A 12882-nucleotide genomic window follows, 5' to 3' on the forward strand; every position below is an offset into this window, starting at 1 on the left:
GACTTATGTAAATTAACATATTTTCGATGACAAACTAAACGCAGACTAATCGATCGACGATTTTTATGTCCCTTTTAAGTAAATTTAAAATTTATTCGACCCAAATATTCGTGAATGCGAGCTCGAGCCCGAGACCCGGACAATAATTGGTGGGACCAAGGTGAGCCCGAGACAAACCTTAAGCTCATATACGAATTCGGTGAGAAGAGCTCTTGGAATTGACCTATGCTACGCGAGGTCTGTGTTTTCTCGGTATTGCGCAACCAATCGAAACTAAATTCCTATTGGCTGACGTGGCGCGGGAAACCTTAACTTGGTTTTGAAAATATCTTGGTGGATTGGATTGGCGCTAGAAAGGGGACACCGATCTAGTTTCTCAAGCGTTCATGAACACGAAAAAGCTAGAAGCTTGAGATAGTATTTTGCACTATTTATAGTTCAAGCCGACATTTTCAAGCAAAAAGCGTCCATGAAAAACAAATCTAATACAAACGAGGCCATCTCGAGCTTCACAAATGCGACCTTTATTTTAATAATTAAATGGTTATTATCATAGTTTAATTATCTTTTTTTAAGAAATTAATACAATGTAACAGGTTTTGGAAAATTAATTTACATGTTCCTCAATTATCAAATCGGCCGAGTTAAAATATAGAGTACTGATGATAACCGTAGCCCACTGACGCCAAAAAAAAACCTTATTTCCTCTAAATTTTAAACAATCTGATTCGAAATGCAAATTACAAATATTTCGTCACCGTAAAATATTGTCTCTTGATTTTGGCGAACCATTGTCGAAAGTTGTTTGGTTTCTCAAGCAACTATAAACAAACAAAAACCAGATATTAGACGATGTTTATTAAAATAAATCTCTAATATAATGTTCCGTAAATAGCTTTTACGAGTGCCCGTAATAGTAAAAGCTGGCCGGCTTTGTATATTTCTACGTCATCAGAAATGCGCAGCGCACGCAAGTTTTAATTAAAGCGAATTTTCATTATTCATTTGCTCTCGAGTAAATGTATATATTTGTTACGAATGGGGCGGATATTTTTATGGATTCTTTATGTTGAGAGTGAGATCGGCCAAGCTATTCGAGATAGCAGTAGAGTTTTTTCATTATTAATTTGTGACTTTTCAAAGGAGGAATTGAAACGGACAAAGTGATGAGTATTTGTATAGGGAAACGTCCTCTCGTGAGTATTTTACTAAAAAATGTTTGAAATATTTATTTAAATTTAATAATACCAATAAATAACACGTAAATTGTGTTTTCTGTTAGTTATATTTCACGAAGAAATTAAATTTAGCCAGTGAAAGAATGTCCATTTTACCACAGGTTAAACGTGTAATTCAACATCACTCGCATCGATTTTATTGTAACTTGGGGATTACTTAGACCTTAAAACCCTTAAAGGGAAAAGAAATAATGGGCTTTGCCATGACAAGCGAAAATATTTCTCAAACTCAAAACCAAAAAAAACTTCCTTAATTTATATGTAAAAATCTTCGAAACAATTAAAAACTAAAAAATTGCTAAATCTCACAAGGCGGGTATATGTATTTCACCCAATTTGGGTAAAATTTGGGTAAATGCAACAAAATTGATTAAACTACAGCGATTTTCCGTCAGTTTAGGTTTTAATAGGTAAATAAATAAAAAGATGGAGAAATTCCAATACAGTGGATAACGTTTAAAAAAAGTGTACAATGAATAAAATTGGATAAGGTAAGTGAAATTGGGTTAAGCTTTCAATCTTTCAGATTTGGGGTAAAACCGTCCAATTTCGTTTAAATTATGGGTTAAGCCATCAAATATGGATTAATTCAAATGGTATTGGGTAAAACCAACAAATTTGGGTTAATTCAAATACATTTGGGTAAAACCATGAAATATGGATTAAATTAAATTTGGGTAAAACAATCAACATAGGATAAAATTCGATATCCAAAATTATTTAAACTGGTTACAAACATGAAAATTTGGGTGAATTCAAATTGGGTAAAAACCATAAAAAATGGATAAAAACGGGTAAAAACCATCAAATTTGGGTTATTTAAATCGAACTTTGGATTAAGAATTACGAATCATTCGAAATTTGCTTGTTAAATAGAATATAACCTGCAAAGCAATCTTTATGGAAGACCCCTTCATATTTTCAAATTTCCCTGTACTGTGGCGCCAAACATTTCTAAAGCCAAAATCAAGAGCGGCCAGAGCTGCAAACGTTGGTGTTCCACACCAAATACCTGAGGTTATATTCCCTTAAAGTTTGTTAAGATAGTTTTATCTGATCGTCAAATATGTTTCTTCGTGTATTCGGAAACATCTCGAAAGACCCCAGGAATCAGGAATCTAAATTTCTGCGCTGTCAGGATGGATATTAATACCGTAAACCTTGTGAAATGTTTAATGCAATTAGTGGAATTAGAATCAGAGATGGGCAAAAAATCATTTGGCGAATAACGAATAAATTACTAAATAACAAAATATCTGATCATATTTATTCGTCGATTGACAGGGCTAAATATTTTAGGTATAGTTATTTGGCAATTAAACAAATATTTTGCCGTGGTCTTATTTGATAAATAATTTAAAACATAATATTTTCGATTATTATCTGGAAAATAATATTTTACGAATATTTCATGAACATTCATTTGTTAAATTGTGTTTTTACAAAATATTTTCAGTCATTTATTTCGCGAAATAAAAAATGGAAATATTTTCTTTAATTTAAATAACGAATAAGGATTTTAGTTAATCGAGTAAACGCAAGGTTAAAAAAAATGCTTATCGCACTATAAGGAGTAAACTGTTGCGGGATATTTGACTTCCTGATAATGGCAACTTTTAACGCTAATGCCACCGACAAAGCACCTCCAGTTAGAAGCTTTGGAGGCAGTGGCGTAATGAAAAATTTCGAGCCCCCCGCAGGATATCAAAAGGCCCCTTTATAAAAAAAATGTATTTGTTATAAAGTATTAGTAGTGTCGTAGTAAATGGAATGCAATATATAATATATCTATTTAAATTAAAAACCGCGAATTTCATTTATTAAAATTTGAAAATTAAAATATTATATTCAAAAGCTACCTTTAGATATTTTTTTACGATTTCTACCGTAGGATATTGAGTGAGATTGAATTTCAGTATTAGTTAAAGCCTGTCTTTTGTTCGTCCCGTAACCCATTTTTCTCCATTTTTACAAGTTTTTCTTGTAAAAATACTTAAAACGAAAGGGCCCCCTAGTTTGTGAAAATGAAACCCGCCCCCCCCCCCCGCGTTCGCGGGGTCTGCAGGTCCTTAGTTACGCCACTGTTTTAACGATGCTACGGAAATTATGGGGTCGGTGGTATTAGATTAATGTTTTTATTAATTTACTGCCCTTCCGTACTTTTTGCCTTGGGTAAATGATACCCCTAGCTACCCTGGCACCCGGGGCGGTCAGTCCTCCCCCTTATTCCGCCACTGCTACAATCCTTTTCTCGTGATCTACGAATTTCAATCTTGGAATGTCATATTATCGCGTGAAAACCAAATTCACGTATCTTCGTAAGGTTTGTGTATATAGTAAAGGCAAATGATGCTTTCAAGTAAAAATTAGTAGCATTAATTAAATAATTAATTAATAGCTACAGTGGCGTAGCTATAGGGCCGGCGCTAGAACAGGCGAGCGAGGCGAGCGTCTAGGGCCTCGCACTTAGCGACACGTTTTGTGGTCCCCACACCTAAGGGAACTTTTAGGGGTCCCCTTACTTAGCGGCACTTATTGAGGTCCGGCCCTTTTTGGGGTTCCCGTACTTTGCGGCACTTATTCGGGCCTCTCATTTATTCCTTCGCAAAACATGTGTGTTGTGAGAAGGGGCCTCGCTCACATGTCGCTGCCTCCCCTCCGACCGGTCTGCTGTACCTTCGCTGTGCCATTAAATAGTGACCACCATTGCTGGGTAATATTGATACTCTTTGTTAAAATAAAAATGGTGTCGACAATTGTATTTCGTCTCTGACACCAGAATGAACTTTAAGTCTTTGGAATTTGTATTGCATTTTCTTAAAAATTGGCCATATATTCAGTTATTTTTCTTGAGTCTAGCCCTGTCAAATAAAAATAATTCGTTATCTACAAAATAAAAAATAAACGGAAGCTATTTTTGACGATCTATTTGTAAACTACGCCAACCCGAAATATCTGATGACAAAATATTTCAGTCTTCTTTATTTGCAAAATACATTTATTTCAAATGATTTAATAAAACAGATATTTTGACCTTTTTATTTATAAACTTATTTTATTAAAAAATATTTTCCTACATTTATTTAAAATATTTTTCTCTAAATAAATTAATTGTAACGTTATTAATAAATAACAACTGACAAGAAAAAATTTATTCGTTATTCGCCAAATGATTTTTTGCCCATCTCTGATTAGAATTCCCTTTATACAGTTAATGTGCTACTTCTAATGATTTTTAAAAACATTTTGCCAAAGAGATATTCTAGAGTGGCTGAGTGGTATTACTAATATGTTTTTCGAGAGGAGGAAGAGCTAGTTGGTTAGATTTCGTATTTTTCTTTTAAAACGTGTAGTAGAAACACTAAAATTGGAAATATATCTTTCACTTCATAAATAACACTAAACATAATGCTAATATTGGTTTCTTGATATAATTTGATTTATGTAATATTAATTTTTATATAATTAAATTAATTATAAAATTCTAACTTGTAAATAAAATTAATTAATAGAATTATATTATTTATATTGTTATAATTAAATAAATTGATTTATTTTAAAAATATTGTAAATAAAATAAAATAAAATAAAATAAAATAATTAAAGTTAAAATAATTTAAATTTAACTTAATTAGAGTAAATTAAATTGATTATGGTAAAAATAATTTAAATTTAATTAAATTATAATAAATTAAATTAATTACATTAAAAATAACGTAAATTCAAATAAATTTAATTTAATTTAATTAATTAGTGTAATAACTTATCAATCTTTATCTATCTATCTAGTTGCGGAACAATATAAATACACAATAGGTAATTTTAAAACCATAAACATTATTTGAGTTACTTGTTTTTTAAATAATCTTTTGAAAAGAGGTCGACGTTATGTTCATGTTTATTAAAGTTATCCATAATACCATAAGTAACATAATACCCCTAAGTATGACACTTGTAGCCTTGCTCATGCATTTTTTATTACTAAATCCTTTCTTCACCAACGATAAATCAGAAAAACGACTAGCAACTCTGTAACCCGGAAGTTTAATACTCTTTGGGAATCGATTTTTTTTATTGGTCATCGAAAATTAATCAGAGTTCAAATTTAGCCAATCATATAGCGCTACAAAATATTATGAAGTATGAAATGTAGGAAATAAAATGGCCGTTATGGTAGTCGGCTTATTAGGCCTAACTCTATCGGAAAATTATATCTAAATATTAAATTTATTACGTAATTAGCAATTGTAAAAGTTATTCCAGAAGTTTGAAAAAGGTTAATTCTTACATTTTAATTCATCAATTCATTTTTATTTTGATCACAGCGGACAATACCAGGCATTTATCCAGGTACAAAATACAAGTATATTCAAATTATAATAGTAAAAATCTGGAAGAAGTTGTAATAAAATATTCGTAAACTAAATGAGAAACTTTTTTATATTAAAAACGAAACAAACTGAAGGTTTTTAACGTCTGCAGTATTTGGTGCGTAACATTGATAAACATCAATGAGATTGATCTTCTCAATATACTACACTAGTGATCCACAAATTTCGAGTTGTTGGTGAATTTCTAATATAATTCCATTTGCCCGATATAAAGATTTAATATTGTTGGGGAAAATAAATACCATTTCTTTAATTTCGTCCGTTGTTAAAGTTTCCGTGGTGAAAACGAAATTAGTGCGGCTATACGCCTTAAGCCTAAAAATGACTGTTTTCAAAACCGCGGGAATCACGTTCCCGGAAGTTGGGTTAGATTAGTTCATGCCGCCGCTACCGAGTGGCGCTATTTCGAAAAAATTTGGACGTCACTGTGAAGAAAGGATGTACTAAAAAATTTTCCTAATGTCATACTTAGGGGTATTATGTTACTTATGATAATACGAGTAACAAATGCACTAATTTATGTTTCGCCAAATAAAATATATGATGATTCCTAGTTGAGATTATTTTCAGTACCACCCGATAAATACGATGGACGACTCCAAGTATTTTGATGGCAGTCCACAGTGTTTCGAAATCGACTTTTTAGTGACAAAATTAAAAATTAACTCAATATAATAAATGTATATATATTTTAAATTGCTGTTTTAAGTTGTATTCGAAAATATAAATTATATTTCGCTACCTGCCACCAGAGGGCCAAACGTTCCCTACATGGAATTCCATAGAATTTCTTTTTGCAAAGCGTGTATAGAACTATGTTATGCATAAATTTAAAATTTGGTAAAATTCGGTTGAACAGATCTTTTGTAAAATGCAATCAAAGGGCCAATTTTGACCAAAATACGGCTTTTTATCCAAAAGTTGCAAGTTGTTGTTTCTAAAAAACCTACTACGAAGGAGAAATCCCTAGCTAGTTCGAACCTATTTGAAGCCAGGCACGACAAAATCTTACTAATATTTGAATAAGCAACGTATTTCTCCTTAGTAGTAGGTTTTTTAGTAACGAAAAGGCAAAAAAGATGTACAGAGACACCATGAATTAGCTATTTCAAGAAATATTTTTAAACGTGATAAAACTTGATATATCTTAAAAACTTGGAGGTGATTGGTCCTCGGGGTTTTTGCAAGTTATCCTACGGGAACAGTTCTACAAGACAGTGATTAAATATTTTGCAACAACTTGCAACTTTTGGATAAAAAGCCTTTAGAAAAAGCCATATTTTGGTAAAAATTGGCCCTTTGATTGCATTTTACAGAAGATCTGTTCAAACCGAATTTTACCAAATTTTAAATTTATGTATAACATAGTTCTATACACGCTTTGCAAAAAGAAATTCTATGGAATTCCATGTAGGGAACCTTTGGCCCTCTGGTGGCAGGTAGCGAAATATAATTTATATTTTCGGATACAACTTAAAACAATTTAAAATATATATACATTTATTATATTGAGTTGATTTTTAATTTTGTCACTAAAACGTCGATTTCGAAACACTGTGCAGTCGTTTAAGAGTGCTGTATTTGGTTTGTATAAAGTAGTATCACTCGACCACTTGCCATATATGTTCTCAAACATCAACCAGTAGTTTTGGATCTTTGTATATCCAACCTCTACTAGTTAATAACATTGGAGTTGGATTACCTTATGAAATTACAGATAGTTCCGCTATTGAGAGATAAGAAGATATATTGAAAATTATTTTTTATCATCCAAATTGGAATCTTAAAACTTTACAATGGCTGTAAAGAACTTAAACACAAGAATAAGAAGAAAAGATGGGAGGGACGAGTCTCTTTTCGAGGAACCAAGTTCAAAAATTCGCCTTTATCGACCGTGTCACTTTTGAAAGGTTTCAAGAAGCAAGATTAGACTATAAAGGCATACGTGACGTGCATATTCAACAGTGGCCAATACAAGCATCGAGAACCTTTAAAGTCCCAAATTAAAATTTTAGGGCGAGCGGACACTGCGTGGTCAATTTCAAGATCAGGCATAGCATCACTCGCCGAAAGGTCACAACTAAAAAATATAAGATAAATTCAAGACAAGTGCAATTTGTGAACCTGCCAAAGAATTTCAGGCTTTGATTATATCAATATCACCTAATTACGGCCCTCAGTACCGTACGTAATAAATACTGATCCAGACCAGTTTTTTTACGAGCTCACTACAGGCCGAATATAAACTATGAACTATATACTATACAATTGAATTAATAGTACTAATATACCTTGAAATTTATAGATGGCGCCACCGGTATAATGATACTATATAACGGCTGAGTGCACCAACTCGAAATTTCAGAATTTGTTTCGCGAAACCGCGACTACCGAACGCGCCTATGTCATTCTAGCGCGGTACTATTCCCAATTCAATGGCGAAAACGGCTCGGCGTCTAGTTATAGTTAGTGAAGCATTTGCGTCCTCGATTTGAGTACTCTCTTTATATATAAAGCGAGATACACGAAGATGAAAAAAGAGATTGAACGATGCAACAGCAATTTAAAAATCCCATCAAACCCGCTTACTATTTTCTCGTAGTGTATCCCGCTGTAGTAAAAAATAGATACATTTCATTGTGACGAATACTAGTTGTTGTTTAACTGTACCCTAGATTCGAAATCACTCTCTCGCGCGTTGCCGATAGCGTTTACCCACTTTCTGCTGGAACTCAGAAAAAATTGGTTTGCGTCTTACCGCAACCTATGGAGCCCGATTTTTCTGAGGTCACGTGCCGGAAAAGGATAAACGCTTCGTAACAAAACCGCCAATGGGATAGCTCTCAGTATTCGAATCTAGGGTACGAGTTTAAATTATCTTTGACTGAACTGCTTTAAATAACTGAAATTACTCATACCCAAATACAACATAAACAATTCAAATACTTGTTACTGAAATATTAACGTAAGAACAACCGACACTATATCACACGTTATCTTTAAGCAACGCAACTTAGAATATTGGCTTCTGAAATTTTCACTTTCCTAAAACATATCACTATAATATTCACGACTTACCTAAAAAACGGTAACATCTCATATAGAAATTAAAACAAGGTATTTTTATAAATTTGATACAGATTGCCAAATTTAACGTAGAAAATTAACACTGAAATAATAACGAACAACCGATATTCTCTATCACGCGTCTATCTGCCTTTGAATTTTTTAAGGTGCTGTAGGAAAAATGACTATTTAAAAAGCTTTTACTACACGGCTGAACTAAAGCTCCGACACACTAGCTGCCTAGCATAGAAATCAGGTCTTGTAAGTTATACATAATGAGAAGCAACTACATAGAAATCTCAAACATAGTTAATGACTTTAGGGAAGTAAATTGCTGGGAAATTCTAAATGATTGGTTGCAACATCGTTTTCCATCGATTTAGTAGTTTTTTAATTAACTAACATGTTTCATAATTTTCATTTTGCCAAGTCCACCCCGATTTGCCAACTCTATATAGCTTTGGGGGGGGCTCCCCCCGCCCCCCCAAAGGTACGTCCCTGCGCACTCATATGCTGTGCAATATCTAATTAGTATGGCCAGAAACGTTGTTGGAGATGTTTGTTTGTTTGGAGGAACGTTCCTATAGTACAGAAAGGATTTTTGGTGGCGCCAAATGTAAAGCTGACTTGTAGAGTATCAGGAAGATAATCGACTTCCCACGTGGAATATTTTCTGGACAATGTTGTTTTAAAGTCGATTAATCAAGACTTTCTTTTTGTTTTGGACTCAAGGTCAGGTCAAACAAACCAATTGATTTACTATAACCGTTTTGGGGTTAATGGTAATTCGAAGTGTTAAAATAAGTTATAACTGAGAAAACCACCTTGATATGTCAGCCTCTGGATACTACGTTTCACCAACGATGGAAATATTTTGTCCAGGAAATCTATTCCACGGCTTATTTGGAATTTTCAGCTGAAAATCGTTTGAATTAAATAACATCAAGAAACCACATAACACGTGTACAATCTCTACTACACAACCCATTTTCCGCAGCACTATTTAACGCGTTATTTTACCTAATGGCGCTAAGGATAGGTTTACAAAATGTGCACATTGCCGAGATATTTTTCAGTTTCGAGTGCTTTTATTATGATTACCATATGCATTTTTCAAAGTATGCTAATAACCTTTCAACTCAATATTATAATTTCATATTTTAAAAATAATGAATTTGGTTTAAGCGTTGTTAAATTACTTTAACTTTTATTTGATATTATTAAAGGCTTCGGGAATTTTCTAGTCATTAGATTAACAATATTTTAGTTATTTTAAGTACTGCGTTTTCATTTTATAATTGTATTTATAGTTCAAGGATAGATAAAATCTATTATATAGGCATGGAAATATTTGAACTTTTTTATAATATCTATTTTACAGCAAACACATGTTTTTTTAATAACTGCACTTTTACTTTATATTATTTTTTATTCGATGATTTTACCCAATTTCATTTGGAACAAACCAAATATGTTGGTTTTACTCAATTTTATTTGAACTTCCCAATTTGTTGGTTTTACCCATTTTAATCCATTATTGATGGTTTTTACCCAATTTCATTTGAATCAACCCAAAGTTTGAATTGTTTTACCCAATTTTATACATTTTGGATACATATACCCAATTTTATACATTTAGGATACATATACCCAATTTTATCCATAGTCTTAGTCGATAATTAAAAATAAAGGTCAAAAACGCCGCCGATCAGTTTAGTAAAATATTTGCGGCGGCATAATCGTCGGCCATTTTCGGTATGGAGATACAGGCTGGAAGGCAGGCTATCGAGTATCGACTAAGACTATTGTTGATGGTTTTACACAAATTAAAGTTAATCCATATTTCATGGCTTTACCCAAATGTATTTGAATAAACCAAAATTTGTTGGCTTTACCCAATATCATTTGAATTAATCCATATTTTATGGATTACCCAATTTTATTTACCCAAAATCTTAAAGATTGATAGTTTAACCCAATTGTATTCGTTGTACACATTTTTTAAATCATTGCCGAATTTTTCCATCTTTTTTATTTACCCATTAAAACCTAAATTGCCGAAAATCACTAGTCAAATAATTTTTTTTTGCATTTACCCAAAATGTATCCAAATTGGGTGAAATACACATTAATTTACCAACCTAATGAGATTTAGAAATTTTTTAATTTTTAATTGTTTTGAAGATTTTTAGATGTAAATTTATAAAGGGTTTTTTTTGGGTTTTGAGTTGTCAGTAACATTTCCGCTTGCCATGGCACAACGGAAGTCCATTGAAACTTTGGCCTTTAATGGTTTTATGATACCCTAAGGTCTAGGTAATCCGCAAATTTAAACAGAATCGGTGGGTTACACGTTGGGTTAGCGGGATCGGATGGCCTTAAAATACCATTTAAACAATTTTCTAAAAAAGTGGTTTCAGAATCCTGAAACGTGGCTTTTAAAACAATAAATAAACATAGTTGTTGGTGTTTTCGCAAACATTGGGAATATCTTTATAACATTTTGTAGAATTTATTCTTCATACAATTTTGGTATTAAATTGAAATGAACTTAACGCTAGGAAAAAACCTATATTTACTGTCTAATTAAAAACATTTTAAAAATATGTTCAATTCGAAGTACGCTTACTGGATTTGTTTTGAACTAAGACCTTTAAATTTCCCCCACAAACCAAAGGGACACGATAGAGAAGAGGGCCTGGTCATAGATCAGACTATTATGGGGCTAGAATATGGATAAACAGAAATATGGATAAGGCTCCATGATTTCCTTATCTTAAACACCATTTTTTATAGATACCCAAATTATAGAGCGATTTTTATAGACTCGACGTTTTTATAGATACTTAACCTCGCTTATTTTTGCCCCCCGGCGTTTTACGGAGCCTCGCTTACCACCCGTCGTTTATGGATAATTACAATGACCATTCAAGCCGCTGACTTCTGCGCTCCATGGGTCCCCCCTCTTTTTTCCGACAATAGCAAGCCAAGAATTTTTCTCGCTCCCTCGCTCTTTTTTATGTAGGAATAAGACCCCCTTTCACGGCGCGTGTTCAAATGCCTAATATTATATAAGTTGAATAACAAGACTTGTATATATTTTTTCATTTTTTTAAAATTTTGATAATACACCAGACTAGGTAACTGAGTAAAACACACGAAGTACAGATTATACGCTTGAAGGGCAGATGTCAGGTTACGCCTTTCAATCAGATTAGTGTAATCAGTTATTATATTAAACGGTTTGAAATAACAACCAAATTTACGCATAATCTCTCCAAATATATCAGAGTCCCCATGGCCGAAATGGATCTCTTAAAAATTGTCGCTGTCAGGGTATCCGGCGACTCGCTGGACGTTAAGTTTCAGTACTTCAAACATGGCCTCGATGCTGTATCGTTCTTTTTCAATCTCGGTCAAATGTTTGTCAACGGCGTGGATACATAAATTTAAGGCTAATATAGCAGCTTCGCCTAGCTGGAATTCCTCCTTTTCCCCAAAACTTTTATAGGCTAGAATCGTCACGTTTCCTTTACTAACGAGAATTTCATAAGTACGCCCTCCAATTTTGGCAAGTTCTAAACTAAATGTATTTTTTTCAAGCTCCCTCGTATGCGATTCTATTAGGTACCAATTTTGGTACATCTTATTAAAAGCTATAGGTGGGAGGCAAATCGATGATTGGAAAGTTACGTCATTGAAAAAGAATATTTCCAAGTCCTCCCCATTTAAGCCGATTGAAAGACATGAATTTTTCCCTAGACGCCATCGGAGTTGATTTTCCTCTGGAACTTAGCATCCTGTTTTCTGTTACCAAAATCGTAAGACATCTTCACGCTTCGAAACCCGAATATGAAAAGACGCAAACCCGGGAGCTCCCCCGATCTTTATATCATTCTGATGACTCACGCATCCCGGGAAAAAAACCAAGCCCGGACAAGTTTTTTTTTATTATCCTTAAAAAGTAAGTTCTAAAATATACAATCTAAATTTAAAAAAAAAAGAATCTAGTATAACTCCTAACGTTTTTAAGGGGGTTTGTAATTATACTAGGCAGCTACTTTTTTACCCTTCCATCCCTGATGGTATCAAAAATTTCAGTGAAATAAGAACGAGTATTTGAATTTTAAAAATTTTACCTGGAAAAAAGAAATAGGTTTTAATAAAATTTCTGGGGCCGCGATTAA

Source organism: Leiobunum rupestre, chromosome 9 (assembly GCF_980474605.1).
Source record: "Leiobunum rupestre chromosome 9, qqLeiRupe1.1.hap1, whole genome shotgun sequence".
In the NCBI taxonomy this organism is placed as follows: Eukaryota; Metazoa; Arthropoda; class Arachnida; order Opiliones; family Sclerosomatidae; genus Leiobunum; species Leiobunum rupestre.